This window comes from Corvus kubaryi, unplaced genomic scaffold (genome assembly GCF_017639235.1).
Source record: "Corvus kubaryi isolate FWS band 111438036 unplaced genomic scaffold, C.kubaryi_AGA036_p1.0 74, whole genome shotgun sequence".
Lineage (NCBI taxonomy): Eukaryota > Metazoa > Chordata > Aves > Passeriformes > Corvidae > Corvus > Corvus kubaryi.
In genome coordinates, this window is record NW_024582061.1 from 875,674 (window position 1) to 892,992 (window position 17,319).

Below are 17,319 nucleotides of genomic sequence, written 5' to 3' on the forward strand. Positions count from 1 at the left end.
CCGAATGTTTTAAGGTTTGAAACTGGGCTCTGTGAGAGTGAAAAAACGAGACAGTACCTATAGCTGAGGAGGAAGGTGCATAGCCCCAGCGTGTGGTATGTGTGTGGATTGCTGCCTTGAGAAAGAATTATCCTGATATTGCTTCTATCTTGACACAATTTTTTGTTCAGAGTTACGTGAACATGTTGGTCTCTGCTTAACTGAAAGTGCTGATGGTGCACATGGATGAGTAGGAAAGTGCAGAGCAACATAGTGTAAGTGCAATTCCACTAGCTGCAAAGAAAAAGTAACTGTCACTTTATTGTGATGTGAATAAAAGGTTCTCAAGCTAAGGGGCAAGGTGAGTGACCTCTCTGTCCTGGCACTTTTATCTGTGTGAGTTTTAGCTGTAAACTTTACAGCTTAGATTCAGACTGCAAGAGTGTGATTGTACAAGTAGCTGAGAAGGAAAGTGTAAAGCAGTGGTGTGCTTGGTGTTGTTTATCGCAGCAGGGGAAGGCCAAAGCAGGTTTTTTGTTGTAGTACCTCTTTTTCAATGGGAGCACCTGCTGGATGTTTTATGGTTTGAAACTGGGATCTGACAGTGAAAAATGTGATGGTACAAACAGCTGAGAAAGAAGGTACATAGCCCCAATGTGTGGTGTGTTCATGAAAGGCTGCAAAGCTAAGGGGAAATTGAGCAACTGTGTGTGCTGGCACATTTTTCTGTGAGAGAAGTGTGTCAGACTCTACAAGACTGAAAGTATTGGTACACAGCTGAGAAAGCTGTGCAGAAAGCACCATGGTGTGTGTGAAGGTCACAGGCTGTAAAGGGAAGAAAACTGCCATTTGATTGTGCATCAAATACAGGTTTCCAAATGTAAGGGGCAAGATCTGAGAAAACATTTTGTTCTGTATAGTGGATTGACCCTGGCTGGATGCCAGGCACCCACCAAAACTTCTCTCTCACTCCCTTCCACAGCTAGACTGGGAAGAGAAAATATAATGAAGGGTTCGTGAGTTGAGATAAGGACCAGGAGAGAATGCTCATCAAATACCTTCACAGGCAAAACAGGCTCAAAATTAGAGATACAACTTAAATTTATTACTAACAAAATCAGAGCATGCTAATGAGAAGTAAAATAAAACCTTAAAAACACCTTCCTCCCACTCCTCCATCCTTCCCAGCTTTACCTCCTACCCCAGCAGCACAAGGAGACAGGGAATGAGAGTTAAGGCCAGTTCATCACCCACTGTTTCTCCTGCTACTCAGGGAAAGGAGTCATCCCCTGCTGCACTGTGGGGTCCCTCCCACAGGAGACAGTTCTCCATGAACTTCTCCAGCGTGAGTCCATCTCACGAGCAACAGATCCCTGCAAGCTGCTGCAATGTGAGTTCATCCTGTGGATGAAAGTCCCCTTCAAACTGCTGCAGCGTGGCTCACCCTACTGTGGGGTACAGTCTTTCAGGGACAGGCTGCTCCACCATGGGCCCCTCTCTCCCCAGGCCTCCCATAGGGTCACAGCCTCCTCAGGCATCCCCCTGCTCTGGCATGGGTCTCCTCTACGGGCTGCAGGTGGATCTCTGCATCTCTCATGGATCTCCATGGGCTGCAGGGGCACAGCTGCCTCACCATGGGCTGCACCATGGGCTGCAGAGGAATCCCAGTTTTGGTGCCTGGAACACCTCCTCCTCCTTCTTCACTGACCTTGGTGCCTGCAGAGTTGTTTCTCTCACATTCTCACCCCACTCTTCTCTGGCCACAATTACAACTGCACAATGACCTTTAGTTTTTCTTTCTTGTTAAATATGCTATCACAGAGTCGTTACCACCATTTCTAATTGGCCCAGCCTTGACCAGTGGCACATCCATCTTTGGAGCTGCCAGGGATTGGCTCTGCCGGACATGGAGGAAGCTTCCAGCAACTTCTCACAAAATCCACCCCTATAATCCCCCAGCTACCAAAGCTTGGCCTTGCAAACCCAATACACTGGCATATTTATCTATGTGAGATGCAGATGGAAACTTTTTGGTTTAGATTCAGACTGCGAGAGTGACAGAATATGATGGTACAAGTAGCTGAGAAGGAAAGTGCATAGCATCAGCATGTTTTGACAGAAGCAGTTTGCTGGACTGATTCAATACCGATGCATTTTCCTCAGCAAGAAGTAGATGGACATTTCGGACTCTGCAGAGACTGAAACTGTGTGATGCTACATGTAGCTGAGCCTGAAAGTGCACTGCACCACACTTGTGTGTGCAGTTGACAGGCTGCAAGAAAAAGTAACTGCGAATACATGTTTTCAAATGGAAGGGAAAGTCATTGAATTCTTTCTATTCTGGCATATTTTCGTCGAGAGAAACGGACTTAGGATCTTCACCTTTGATGGTTTGGAGCTAACCATGGTGCACTTGCATCTTTGTCAAGTACACACCGCCATCAAGTGGACGTTCCCACTGTGGCCACTCAACAACTCCACTAGACAGTGCTGTGCACACGCTAAAAACCCCTAAATGTGGCTCCAAAAGTGGAGAGAGACGTCTAGTCACGGTCCTCAAAAAACATGTCAGGACAGAAAGGTTTTGCTGACCTTCCTGTTCTGTGCGCAAACTCCTATTTCCACCACATTCGAACTCCTTCCCAATTATATGTGCTAATAAGTTCTATCAAACTCAAAGAGTCCAGATCCAAAACTGGAAGCATCTGACAAAAATGTAACTCACAAAACTGCCAGGTGAGAAAGTTGTTACAATCAATCCATCTAAAGACTAAGAGATGAGACAGGTATTTCTGGATTTTACCTGTCCTGGGTCATCTGTTATCTGCACCTGAAACACTGGTGCTGTGCGCTTTCCTTCATATGGAAAAGAACTCCCATTGTAGTCCAAAAGACCATGGCTGCTTTGGATTCCTCTTCCAAAATTCTGTATATCCAAGGATTGCTTCCAGATGAAAGGTGCCAGGACAGATGAGTCTGGCTTGCCTTGACCTCCCCTGTGCTGCCTCTCATTTTCTACCTGAAACAATGGGACTACGTGCTTCCCTTCCTACCAACAAGAACGGTCATTCTGTTTCAGGAATCAATGGTTGAATTTTCAGTTCCTCCTCCAAAAGTCAGCACGTCCAAGGATTGCTCCTGCACGTTAGCTGCCAGAGCAGACAGGTCTGGATGGCCTTGACCTCCCCTTAGCCAGCTCTCAGCTGCACCCGAAACATTAGGGCTACATGCTTTCCTTCCTATGGTAAAGAACTGTTGTCCTTGTCTAGGAGCCCATGACTGAAATTTGCGTTTCACCTCCAAAATTCAATACATCGAAGGATTGCTCCCAGACAAAAGCTGCCAGGACAGACAGCTCTGACTGGCTCTGCCCTGCCATGGGCTGCCTCTCAGCTGCTCCCAAGACACTGAGGTGTCAGGCTTCCCTTCCTGTGGAAAAGAACTGGCTGCCTCCTCCAGATGCCTGGGGCTAAAATTGGGATTTGTCCTCCATATTTCTATACATTTGAGGATTGTTCCCAGATGATAGCTGTCAAGGCCATTCAAATTGTTTACAAACAATGCCATGTTCACTACTAAATCATGTCCCTAAGTACCACATCTACATTTTTGAACACTTGCAGGAATGGTGACTACACAGGTTCCCTGGGCAGCCCATTCCAATGTCCAATGACTGGTTAAGTGAAGAAATTTTTCCTAATGTCCCACTGAATCTCCCCATATGCAACCTGAGGCTGTTGCCTCTTATCTTGTCCCTTGTTCCCTGGGAGCAGAGCCCAACCCCCACCTGACTGCACCCTCCTTTCAAGCAATTGTAGAGAGTGAGAAGGTCCCCCTGAGCCTCCTTTTCTCCAGGGTGAGCCCCCCCCAGCTCCCTCATCTGCTCCTGGTCCTCCAGACCCTTCCCCAGCTCTGTTCCCTTCCCTGGACATGTTCCAGCCCCTCAATGTCTTTCTTTAAGTAAGGGGCCCAGAACCAACCCCAGGACTGGAGGTGCCTCAGCAGTGCCTGGCACAGGGGAGGCTCACTGCCCTGCTCCTGCCATACAACATGTAATTCCAATCCAAAAGGAAAGATTAAATGATTTGGTCTTGTGCCTACATGTCATGGAACATGGTTTTTGAACCATCTGTGCATTATCTGTGTGACTTCTAGTTTTTACTTTTCAATTAACCAATAATGATTTAAATCCACCAATGACTCCTTAGTGCATCATTTGTCATGGACTGTTTAGATAGTTTATGTATATATTTTAAGAGTTACTCTCAGTTTTTCATGGACAAGGCTTTTTCTGTCTTTGCTTTTGCCAGGCTTCATTTTCCTTCCTCGCTTCTTCCTGTCTTTCTCATAGATGAAAGTAAGAGATTAGAGTACCTGGCCTTTTCTTCCTGCTGAGGCTCTCACACACTGTAACCAAGTTCTCTCTTCATGCAGTACTTTTGGATAAATTCAAATCTTTGTCATAATAAATTTATGGAATTTTATGCCAACATTACTTCCAGTAATCATCATGTTGTAGAAATATTTTAGTAAAAATATCTTCCAATTTCCACTCACAAACATGGTGTGAGTTATTTTTATCTCAATATCCCAATGGCAGTTTTCTCCTTGGGGTCAGTTCAGTCCTTCTCCAAGGACTGAACTTGAGATCCCAGTTTTCCTGCCCTCAGACAAGGTTTGCCTCCCTTGTTTAGATGGGCAATATTTATTGCAGCTGACTATGCATTTTACTACTCTCAAGGTCAGCTTGTGTGTTGCTCTACTTGCCTTACTCTATCATTATACATATTTTTTCCAGGTTTAGTATCACCTGCAATTTTATCAGCAGTGTGCATTCCCTGTCATAAGCTACAGTTTTCTGCTACTTTCACTTACACTGCTTCAGCAGGACTTAGGTGCTGCTGCACAAGAAATTGTTATGTCCAAATGAAATGACAGAACTATTACATTTTTCCTGACACTGCCTACCCAACATCACCGGAATGCACCTGTCATGGTGGGAGCCTTGGGCTGTCCTGTGCAGGGCCAGGAGTTGTGTGAGTCCCTTCCAACTCACGGGATTCTATGATCCTACAACATAGGATGTCCTTGGTGTGCCTCAAAGATACCCAAGTTCTTACCCTCCAGACATTTTTTTGAAGCTGAATGTGTTCCAGGCCCTTGTCTAGTAATGGACCCTGTTGATTTGGACCTGTGAGTTGAGTTTCTGGCTTGAACACATGCCTGCTGTATAACCGTGGAACTGCCTGGTGATCACTGGAGTCTGTCTGACTCTGGTTGCCATTATTGGACCAGATCCCGACCTGTGGATTGTTTTCTTTTCTTGTTGGTGGACCTGCTTCATCATCTCGACCCTGTGCTTCCCCTGTACTCATCCCTGCCTCTCTTGCCTAGGGCTGTGAGGTGGCCCCTGCCTGGCTGTGGCACCTCCTTGGCTTCTGGCCTGAGGGAGCTGCTGGCCTGTGCTGTGCCCTGACATGATGTCTGGAGTCAGAAACAGGGCAAATTCCTCTGGTGTGAAAGCATGTGAGACTAGAAAAAGCAGTGAGGTGCCCACAGCCTCTGTGTGCTGCAACCCCTCTTGCTCCTAATGGGCAAGCAGAGGTGGGGAGCGGAAGTCCCTGTCCTGCCCCGCTGTAAAAGGAGTTGGGGAGGATTCTTTTTGATAGATTTCTCAGACAAAAATGAAGCGCAAACACAGCAAAGCAGGGCAGAACAGGTACAGACAAGGAAACAAGACCACAGAGAGTAAAAGGTGGGGGGGGAGGAGGGCCAAGCTGACCCTCCAAGCGAGCCCCTGATCCCTCCAAGAAACCCAAAGCAAAATGGCTCATGAGTCGCAGTTAACAGCTTCTATGTGCTAAAGCTCCTCCCACAGCCTGATTTCCCAGACAGTTTTCCACGGGCCACTATAAAATTTCAGCTTCCTTTATCCTGGACTCGGCAACAGCATGGCAATTTAATAGTGCAAATACAGGACCGGTTGGCATCTCATGCTAGATAAGCCAAAGTAAAACAGGTTCATTCTTGGGTAGTAACAATGTTCTTTATATTTCTTCTTCACTAGATAATTTTTTACTCCTCCCTTTCTAGAATAGTTAGTGCTGCTAATGTTGTGGACATCCTGCTCACAAAGTGCTTCTTTGTCAGTAAACAATTTTTAGTTTCAGCTTCCTGACCTGGTGAGTATGTGTGTGATGCACTTCTCTCTTCTCTTTGATCCTGAGTAAGCGCAATAACTTTTTCTCCTGATAGGGTATCTTGAAAGATATTCACATAGGTCTCACCAAATAGACATGGAAAGACTTAATTGACTTCAGTGGAAATAAATCATATTGTACAAACTGCTGGACAGATACAGTAGCTTACAGCAGACTATCAATTAGTAATACAGTCTTATCTCAGGGTTACACTTAGGGACAGAATTATAGGACACTTAAGTACAGTGATCAGGCAATGCTGACCTAACCCTGGTTTGTCAGTATCTTCTGATTTATGTTTTTTAGTGCTCCATTTCCCAGTTCTTAACCAGATATTTGTTATCTGAAAACAACTCCCCTCCATGTTCTTGCTCCACATCTCTTAAATGTATTATGCTTAAAACTCTGTAAGGAGCACTAAGAAGCCACAAGTGCTTTGTTTCCACAAATACCACTTTAATATTAGGTGTGACTACATAGTCACTGTGTATGGTGAAAGTAATTCTGGGGAAAAGGAGAAAATACCATATCTTCCTGTGGGTCCTTACGGAGTTGGACCACATGGAAGGACAGGCATGGAGTTGGACTGCATGCTGCCTGCATAGTTCCCCCAGAGACATAGACCATAGTACCACAGGGAAGGAAGATCTTAGGTCAAACTGTTCAGAAATTGATACATAAAGCAAACTATATATCTAAGGAATAATTTGAAAACAACTCTCACTTTGTCACATCCAGGGCTTTTCAGGTAATGTCACTAGTGGAACAAAAGCATTACAAAAAATTACATTCTTGTTGGCAGCAACTACACTCTGTGCATGTCTCTCTTCTTTCTCACACATTTATGCTGCAAGCTTTTCAGGGTGAAGAGTATTCTTCAGTGCTTCCTTAGAGACTTGTATAATGAGGACAGCATCTCTCATGGGATTGCTATGACCAGCTGAAATATAATAAAAAGAGAAATACTAATTGCAGCAACCTAAGATATACAGAATGGAGATGTGTGGTTTATTTTATTCAATATGTGCTTTTTCCTCCATGTTACTTAAAGGGTATTTGTGTTCTGTACCATATGTCTATGTCATAAACACTATTTCATTCCAGAAAGACTTGCATCCTATAATTAAAGGCTCATCTGATTACCATTCAATGTCCAAACAGAATTATAGTAAAGGCAGATTAAAAAAATCTCTGGCCTTACATGTGAGGCGAATATTTTACCCATTTAACTTATGCTACAAATATAATTATTGTATTCCATTAAGATTATATACGTTTAGAGGCCCAGGTTTCAATTACTTTAGATCTCAGTCAAAAAGGTGGAAGACTGAAAGGAACTATGCAGTCAGGTAGCAGAACTCTGTTCTTGCAGGTCACGTTGAAGTATGAACAAATAAGCAAATATGCTCGTAAATTAGGACTGACAGAAACCATTCTCTTTAAATCACTATAACCATTTTCAAGTGCTCTGAACTGGCGTGTAAAGAAAGCTGGCTTTACTGCCCAGTTCCAGCTGGATGAGAAAATGCTGTATGTAGGTGAGAGATTGCTATCACTAACCAAGTGCCTTCGGCCATCAAACTATCAATTCATCCATTATCTAGTATTTTGCTGCAAGAGGGGAAAAAGAGTAGTAAATGTTAATGGAGATGTTAACTTTGCTCATAAATATTTCACTGTGTGAAAAAATGCTTTAGAAAGGGACAGTGTGGCTTACATGCTGTACAAAACCAAAACTCTATCCTTCTTCAGACAATTTTTCCTCTAGATGAGGCTTTTCATAATGTTAGTAAGATGAATTACAGTTTGCATTTATAGTACATTTATTTCAGATCCTTTTAGACTCTAATCTTTTTAAACATGCAGGATTTCATTTTAGCAGGATTTGGATCACGTGTCACCTCTTCAATCAAAGAAGATACTTTCAAAAAAAAGTATGTGATTTTTCCTGGGAGACACTAGTCTATTCTACAGTTACAACATAAATTCCAACATGAAATACTTCATTAGTTTTAGCTCCCTGAATGCCTATAAGACAGAAGAGTATCAAACTAGGGCCATTTCCCAGCAGAGTGACATGTGGAAGCAAAAGGTCAAATTCTGATATACAGCTTCACAGAATGTATGTTTATATTCCTGGCAATGTTGAATTCACCCTTACACTGAGGGAACTGTAAGCAGAGACTGTCTTGAAACTATATTACTTATCAGCCAACCAACATAAAGGAGTTTCTCCCCAAATCCTGATTTTCAGACTGCTGCTCAGATCACTGGACTAGAGCAGGGTACATTCCTGTAGCAGTGTCAGTGACCAGCATCCCTACAATGTCACAGACACACCCAACGCAAGATTCCTTGGGCAACTGTAAGGGGAACTAGGCCAACTAAGATACACATTAAACTGGACTGCACAAAAAAAATTATAGAGACTCAGAACCAGTTCAATTCTGTTTACAGATAATATAATGCAATTCATTAGAGCAACATTGCCAAGCACTTTGTCTTGACATTAAATCATGATCTGTAATGTAACCAAATAATTAGTATAGCATAATTCCAGGAAATTATTTAGATGTTGAAATAACAATTTATGTTATTGCATACTGTCTTAGGATATAATATTACTTTGAATATGTTTTAATGTGTATTCTTTGGTACAAAGAAAGCCTTTCTATAGGATGGACAGCAAAACATACACCCCCATTCCTTAGCTTTTGCTCAAACAAACTGGTCAAAGTTGACTGTAGTTTAGTTTGTGGTAAGATCAAGTGTGGGGTGGGGTCTGGATCAACGAAATGATAAATAGCACACATAAAGCACTTACTCATCACTAGCAATTTATTCTATTAAAAATAGCAACATAGTTTAAATTCCCTGTGCTTACAAATTCATTAGAACATCATTTGTAGCCAGTAGTTCTTTACCTACCAGTGTTACACTTTGTAATCCATTCCCTCCTGTCACCATCACCATTTGTACTACAGGCTGACATCAGTGAGCTTTTAATGCACTTAGCCCTAGATTTTTCTCCAGAGCACCTTTTTTTTTATTATCTGTTTCACAAATTACTCTATGTAAAATTAATCCTATCTCAAAACTGAGGACTTGAAAAGAAGCTTTGATGTTGTCCTTGCTCTACTTCCAGAGCTCTCCTGCTGTGTCACTTTTGACACAGCAGTGTCTCAGATTTGCAGTGCCAGCTGGAAATTTGCAGGCGATTCAAAGAGGCTCAAGGAAGCGTGAGTGACCCCGGAGAGCAACAAACAGGGGGATGGCAGGGCAGTGAGGGTGTGGCCTGGCAGTAAGGATATGGCCCAGGTGTGGCACGGCAGAGCACTGCAGTTCACGCAGACAGGATGAGCAGGAAGGTGAAGCCACCCTTCTGGTGGTGGGTTGTGTGCAAGGTGGCTGGGATCTTTTGGGTGGTTGTAGGGTGTTTTTGGTTTTTTCCAGCAATGGTTTACAAATGACGAAAAGCCATTGCTGCTGCTGCCAGCAAGAGTGTGCTAACCCAAACAGAACCTCCCACAAGGACGCAGCTGTCCTGTCGGCTGCAGGGAGGGTCAAAGCCTGATGTTAGTACCAGAGGACAGTGCAAAAGACACCTGCATGCAGTGTGAGCAGATGAACGATCTGCTCTGCCTAGTGGCAGAGCTTAAGGAAGAAGGGGATATGCTAAGGAATTAGGGAGAGCAAAACAGAAAGAAACTGGTGGAGTTACACCCTTCCAACCCTCAGAGAAGCTCAGCAAAAGGAGACCTAGTAGATGATGGGAAATGAAAATGGATCCCTACTTGAGGAGGTAATAAAATTCCCTCCTGACCCCCATCACCTTCCCAGGTGCCCTTACAGAATAGGTATGAGGCCCTGGACCCAGAAAGTCAGGCAGATGACACTAAAGAAAAAAATCTGTCTGGAGAGTCTCCCAGTTGCCCTTCATCTGTCAGATGGATCACAACTTCAAGTATTCAGCAGAAAGGAAGGGTAGTTGTAGTAGGTGTCTCCCTTAACAAAGGGCTCTATATGTTGACTGGACCCATCCCACAGGGAAATCTGCTGCCTCCCTGGAGCCCAGGTATGGGATACCACCAGGAGACTCCCTGAACTAATTCAGCCCTCTGATTATTATCCATTATTATCCTGCTGGTTGTCCAGGCTGGTAGTGATGAGGCTGACAAGAAGGCCACCAGGGTAATTAAAAAGGACTTCAAGGCTCTGGGTCAATTGGTTGATGGGACAGAAGTTCAGGTGATGTTCTGTTCTCAGTCCCTTCAGTAGCAGAGATTAATTATGAAAGGAACAAGAAAACCCACATTATTAATGAATGGCTTAAGGGCTGGTGCCAACAGTGGAATTGTGGGAGTTTTTTAATCATGGGGCAACTTTTACAGCACCAGGCCCACTAGAGTTAGATGAGCTCCATGTATTTAACGAGGGCAAAAGGATTCTAGCCCATGAGTTGGCAGGGTTCATTCACAGAGGGCTTTAAACTAGGTTTGAAGGGGAAAGGGGATGAAACCAGGCACTCCAGAGATGAGCCCAAGGGTGGTAGGCCTGAGTCAGGAGTGAAATCAGCAGCCTAGATGAAGTGCATGTACGCTAATGCATGCAGCATGGGCAACAAACAAGAGGAGCTGGAAGCCATGGTACTGCAGCAAAGCAATGATGTAATCGACATCGCAGAAACATGATGGGATGACTCACATAGCTGGAGCACTGCAGTAGATGGCTACAAGCTCTTCAGAAGAGACAGGAGAGGGAGAAGAGGTGGAGGGGTGGCTCTTTATATTAGGGAGGCTCTTGGTGCTCTAGAACTTGAGATTAATGACAATAAGGTCAAGTGCCTATGGGTAAGAACTGTGGAAGGCCAACAAGGCTGACATCCTGGTGAGAGTCTGTCATAGACCACCCAACTGGGATGAAGAGGTGGATGAATTTTTCTATAAGCAGCTGGAGGATGTTTCAAGATCACCAGCCCTTGTTCTTGTAGAAGACTTGCCAGACATCTGCTGGGAGCTCAACACAGTGGAGAAGAGGCATTCCAGGAGGTTCTTGGAGTGTACGGAGGACAACTTCTTGTCACAGCTGGTGAGCCAGCCTACCAGGGGTGGGGCTCTGCTAGACCTGCTGTTTACAAACAGAGAAGGGCTGCTGGGACATGTAGTGGTTGGAGACTGTCTGGGGTAGAGTGACCATAAAATAATAGAGTTCTCAATACTCAGTGAAACAAGGAGGGGCATCAACAAAACTTTGACACTGGACTTCTGGGGGACAGACTTTGGCCTATTCAAGAGACTGATTCAGAGAGTACCTTGGGAGACACCCCTTAAAAACAAAGGGGTCCAGGAAAGATGGACACAGTAAGGATATGGCCCAGGTGTGGCACGGCAGAGCAGGGCAGTTCACGCAGACAGGATGAGCAGGAAGGTGCAGCCACCTGGATCATCTAGGTGATGATGATCACTAGGGTGATGAGGGAGATGGTGGAAGAGCTTTCCAAATCACTCTCCATCATTTACCATCAGTCTTGGCTCACTGGGGAGGTGCCAGATGACTGAAAGCTGGTCAGTGCGATGTCCATCCATAAAAAGGGCCAAAAGGAGGATCCAGGAAACTATGGGCCTCTCAGCCTGGCAAGATTATGGGACAGGTCATCTTGAGTGCAGTCACACAGCCCCTACAGGATGGCTGAGGGATCAGACCCAGCCAGCATGGATTTAGGAGGGTCAGGTGACCAGGTAACTTGCCTGTGGATGCAGGGAAGGCTGTGGATGTTGTCTACCTGGACTTCAACAGAGACTTTGACACTGTCTCCCACGGCACACTCCCGGAAAAGCTGGCAGCCCATGGCTTGGACAGGTGCACTTTTCACTGGGTTAAGAACTGGCTGCATGGCTGGGCCCAGAGAGTGGTGGTGAATGGTACCACATCCAGTTGGCAGCCAGCCACCAGTGGTGTCCCCCAGGGATAGGTGCTGGGGCCAGTCCTGTTTAACATCTTTACTGATGATCTGGATGAGGGGATTCAGAACACCATTAGCAAATTTGCAGATGACACTGAGTTGGGGGCCAGTGTCAATCTCCTGGAGGGTAGGAGGGATTGGAGGAGGGACCTGGACAGGCTGGATAGATGGGCCAAATCCAGCGATATGAGGTTTATCAAGTCCAAGTGCCAGGTCCTGCACTTTTGCCACAACAACCCCCTGGAGCGCTACAGGCTGGGGACAGAGTGGCTGGACAGTGCCCAGGCAGAAGGGGACCTGGGGGTACTGCTTGAAAGCTGACTGACCGTGAGCCAGCAGTGTGCCCAGGTGGCCAAGAAGGCCAATGGCATCCTGGCCTGTATCAGGAATAACGTGGCCAGCAGGACCACGGAAGTCATTCTTCCCCCATACTTGGCACTGCTGAGGCCACACCTTGAGTGCTGTGTCCAGTTCTGGGCCCCTCAGTTTAGGAAGTCTTGGGGTCCCTCCCCCTGCCATGGAGCCCTGGGAGAGGGGCCCTGGGGGGGAGACACGGGGTTTCCCTGCCCCTGCTCAGCTTCATTCCCCATTGGTTGGTTTGGGTTCCCTGATAACGCCAAGGACCCTCGGGTCCCGTGACTGCGGAGTTCCTGAGCTGAGCCCCGGCCATGCGGCTGGAGAAATAAACATCTCTGAAACATCTACCACGAATCTGTCCATATATACTTCATTTCCACGGGACTCCTGGTTTGAAATATGCTTGTTGCAGTAATCCCCGATGCAACAAAAGCCTCCAGGCTGCTGCCTCTGCCGAAACATGCCTGGCCTCTGCACTTTCCCTCTCAGCGCTAGGTAGCAGCACATTCGGTCTGCGTGGTAGCCTGAAGCTGAACGGAAAGCTTCTCAGCTACGTCTGGCACAGAGAACAGGTTTAGGTCAACGAGCTTACCCAGAGCTTGCCCCCGATGCGTGGAAACTTGGATTTGCAGCACATTCCAGGGGTACTCTTCTTTCCTTTACAGCCTGCACAGCGCCGGCAGATTGCCATGCTCTCTGCCGCCTTCTTTTCGCTTCCAAGTACCACCACGCACCTTGCAGCCTTGCAGAGAGAAGATGCGGATAGACATCTCGCCCAGAAGAAGGTGCCAGGACGAAAAGGTGTTCCTCCTTTCCGCTCGACGTCGCCTGCATTGTGGTGCTGTTGAAAGTCTTGGCCAGCGAAAGGCAAATCCAGCAAGTGTTTCTCTCCTGAAGCATTTGGCTGGGTGAGAGCTACACGGACAGTTTGGACTCGGTGAAACAGCAAGAAAATGCTTGTCCGTCGAGCTGAAGGAAACTCCCTGCACAGCACACTGTGGCTGCGTGCAGTGTTCACGCTGAAGAGCGGCAAAGCTCCAAGCCATGGCTGGGCTTCAGTTCTGTCCAGAGCACAGAAGGCGAAGAGCCAAGCAGCTGGGCACCGGGCTCATGTACTCAGGGGAGCCAATTTCAAATGTCCAGCCAAGAGCTGCTTCACAAGCAGCTGCAGCTGAGAATGCTCGGGCTGCTTCAGAAAGGAAGGCGCAGCCCTTGCACTCCTGGACACAAGCTGGCCAGAAGGAGGCGTCCAGAAAAAAGGCGTTCTTCAAGTACCCCTCTCCCGCAAGTAGCCTTGAAACTGAGCACAACACACTGCACCTCGGGAGCTTCTTTCTCAGAGAGATGTGCCCTCACATGATGCACTCTCGCAGTTCCGTTGCCCACTTGCAGCAGCTGCTACCAGACAAAAAGGCTCCAGAAGTAAAAGCCATTGCTGGGCTGCACTTTCCCCTGGCCTCACGTAAAGTAACAGAAACTGTCCGCTGCACTCTGTATTTCTATTCTCTGCCGCATCTACCACTGTCATCTCTGCATCTCGAAGCATCAAACTGGGCACAATTCTTTCCAGGGAAAGCTGGAAGAGAAATAGGTAGCAGCACAAGTAGCCGCAAGTTGAAATTTCTGTTTTCAAGTGAATCCGCAAACAAGCGAGTGACAGCAACGCTTCCTCTTGCAGCCTGGGCGATTCGCACAGCAGCCCGCTGCTCTGCCTTCGTTCTTATGCTCTTCGTAGCATGTCGCGCTTTCGTTTTGCTGGAGACGAACAGTCGTCTGCTTCTCGCCCAGAGAGCACGGTGCCGGCAGCGAAAGCCTCCAGGCTGCTGCCTCTGCCGAAACACGCCTGGGCTCTGCACTTTCTCTCTCAGCACTAGGTAGCAGCACATTCGGTCTGCCTTGTAGCCTGAATCTTAACGGAAAGCTTCTCAGCTACGTCTGGCACAGAGAACAGGTTTAGGTCGACGAGCTTACCCAGAGCTTGCCCCCGATGCGTGGAAACTTGGATTTGCAGCACATTCCAGGGGTACTCCTCTTTCCTTTCCAGCCTGCACAGCGCCTTCAGATCGCCGTGCTCTCTGCCGCCTTCTTCTCGCTTCCAAGTACCACCACGCACCTTGCAGCCTTGCAGAGAGCAAAGATGCGGACAGACGTCTCGCCCAGAGGAAGGTGTCAGGACGAAAAGAGGTTCCTCCTTTCCGCTCGTCGTCGCCCGGATTGTGGTGCTGTGTTGAAAGTCTTGGCCAGCAAAAGGCAAATCCAGCAAGTGCTTCTCTCCTGAAGCATTTGGCTGAATGAGAGCTACACACACGGTTTGGACACTGTAAAGCAGCAAGAAAAATGATTGGACCTCGAGCTGAGGAAAATCCCTGCACAGAACCCTGTGCATGCGTGCAGTATACACTCTGAAGAGCGGGACAGCTCAGAGCCATGGCTGGGCTTCACTTCTGTCCAGAGCACAGAAGGCGAAGAACGAAGCAGCTGGGCACCGGGCTCATGTGCTCAGTGCACCGAATTGCATAAGTTCAGCACAAAGCTGCTTCACAAGCACATGCAGCTGAGAACGTTCCGGCAGCTTCAGAGAGTAAGGCGCAGCCCTTGCACTCCACCACACAAGCTGGCCAGAAACAGTTTCTTACACTCGCAGTGTTGCAGAGTCCACGCAGCTTGAGCGCACGCAGAAGGAGGCGTCCAGAAAGAAGGCGTTCTCCAAGTACCCCTTCTCTAAGCAGCCTTGAAACTGAGCACAGCACACTGCTGCTAAGCAGCTTCTTTCTCCGAGAGACGCGCCCTCCTCACATGATGCACTCTCGCAGCTCCCTTGCCCACTTGCAGCAGCTGCTGCCAAAGAAAAAGGCTCCAGGTCTAACAACCACTGCTGGGCTGAACCTTCCCCTTGCCTCACGTCAAGCACCAAAAACTGTCCTCTGCACTCTGTTCTTCCCTTCTCCACCGCATCTACCACTGTCATCTCTGCATCTCCAAGCATGAAGCTAGCAGAATTGGTTCCAGGGAATACTGGAAGAGAAATAGGTAGCAGCACAAGTAGCTGCAAGTTGAACTTTCTGCTTCCGACTGCTAAAGTGAATCCGCAAACAAGCGAGTGGCAGGCACGCTTCCTCTTGCAGCCTGGGCGATTCGCACAGCAGCCCGCTGCTCTGCCTTCGTTCTTATGCTCTTTGTAGCATGTCGCGCTTTCGTTTTGCTGGAGATGAACAGTTGTCTGCTTCTCGCCCAGAGAGCACGGTGCTGGCAGCGAAACCTTTTGGGGTCCCTCCCCCTTCGATGGAGCCCTGGGAGAGGGGCCCTGGGGGGGAGACACGGGGTTTCCCTGGCCCTGCTCAGTTGTTAAGGTTACGCCCAGTTTGTCGCAGCGGGGATTACTGCAACAAGCATATTTCAAACCAGGAGTCCCGTGGAAATGAAGTATATATGGACAGATTCGTGGTAGATGTTTCAGAGATGTTTATTTCTCCAGCCGCATGGCCGGGGCTCAGCTCAGGAACTCCGCAGTCACGGGACCCGAGGGTCCTTGGCGTTATCAGGGAACCCAAACCAACCAATGGGGAATGAAGCTGAGCAGGGGCAGGGAAACCCCGTGTCTCCCCCCCAGGGCCCCTCTCCCAGGGCTCCATGGCAGGGGGAGGGACCCCAACAGGAAGGATGTTGAGATGCTTGAACGTGTCCAGAGAAGGGCAACAAGGCTGGGGAAGGGTCTAGAACACAAGCCCTATGAGGAGCGACTGAGGGAGCTGGGGGGGCTCAGCTTGTAGAAGAGGAGGCTCAGGACAGACCTTATCACTCTCTACAACTCCCTGAAAGGAGGCTGTAGCCAGGTGGGGGTCAGACTCTTCTCCCAAGCAAACAGCGACAGGACAAGAGGACGGAGTCTTAAGCTGTGTGAGGGAAGGTTTAGGCTGGATGTTAGGAAGAAGTTCTTCACAGAAGGGGTGATTGGGCATTGGAATGGGCTGTCCAGGGAGGTGGTGAAGTCACTATCCCTGGAGGTGTCTAAGAAAAGACTGGATGTGGCACTCAGTGCCATGGTCTGGTTGACAAGGGGGTGTTAGGTCATAGGTTGGACTTGATGATCTCAAAGGTCTTTTCCAATCTTGTTAATTCTTGTGATTCTGTGATTCTGGTGAATGAGTGCTGAGTGAGGGGTGAGCACAGGCAGAGAGAGAACAAAGAGCATGGCCATGAGGCACCTAGGAGTCCCAGAATCACATAATGGTTTGGTTTAGAAGGGACCTTAGAGATCATCTAGTTCCAATCCCCTGCCATGGGCATGGACAAAAGAAGCAGGCAATATTTCTGGATGACATACATCATTTGGGAATACTGCAGAGAGAATAAAATTTCCAATGACTTTTAAGGTTTTCATATCTATTCTGATTGTGGTTTCAAGCTAAAAGATTATATAATTCCAAACTCCTGTCCTTAGCTATCAATGCACTTGCAACTTGCTTTACTGCAAGATGGAATATTTTCCATAACTCAGTACTTCTGTTTGGATTGTCATTTTGACTTTCTCCATTTGTTTGTTCTCCTTTACCATCTCAGCAACTTCTAAGTAAAATGCTTCCTAAAGCAGCTCTGGTTTTATTCACCACTGACAGGCATGGGTCACATTTCCACAGCATTTCCCACTCTCTGCTTCCTAATGGTGAAAAGGGGCACAAGGAAGTGCAGGGCTAGCCACAGGCATGTTGCTTAGGAGGGCTTTGCTGCTCCTCTGCTTTCCACTTATTGTTCCAGGAACAAGGCCCTGTGCTTAGGAACTTGTAAGGGAACTTGTTGACATATAGGTGGAGGAAAACCTGT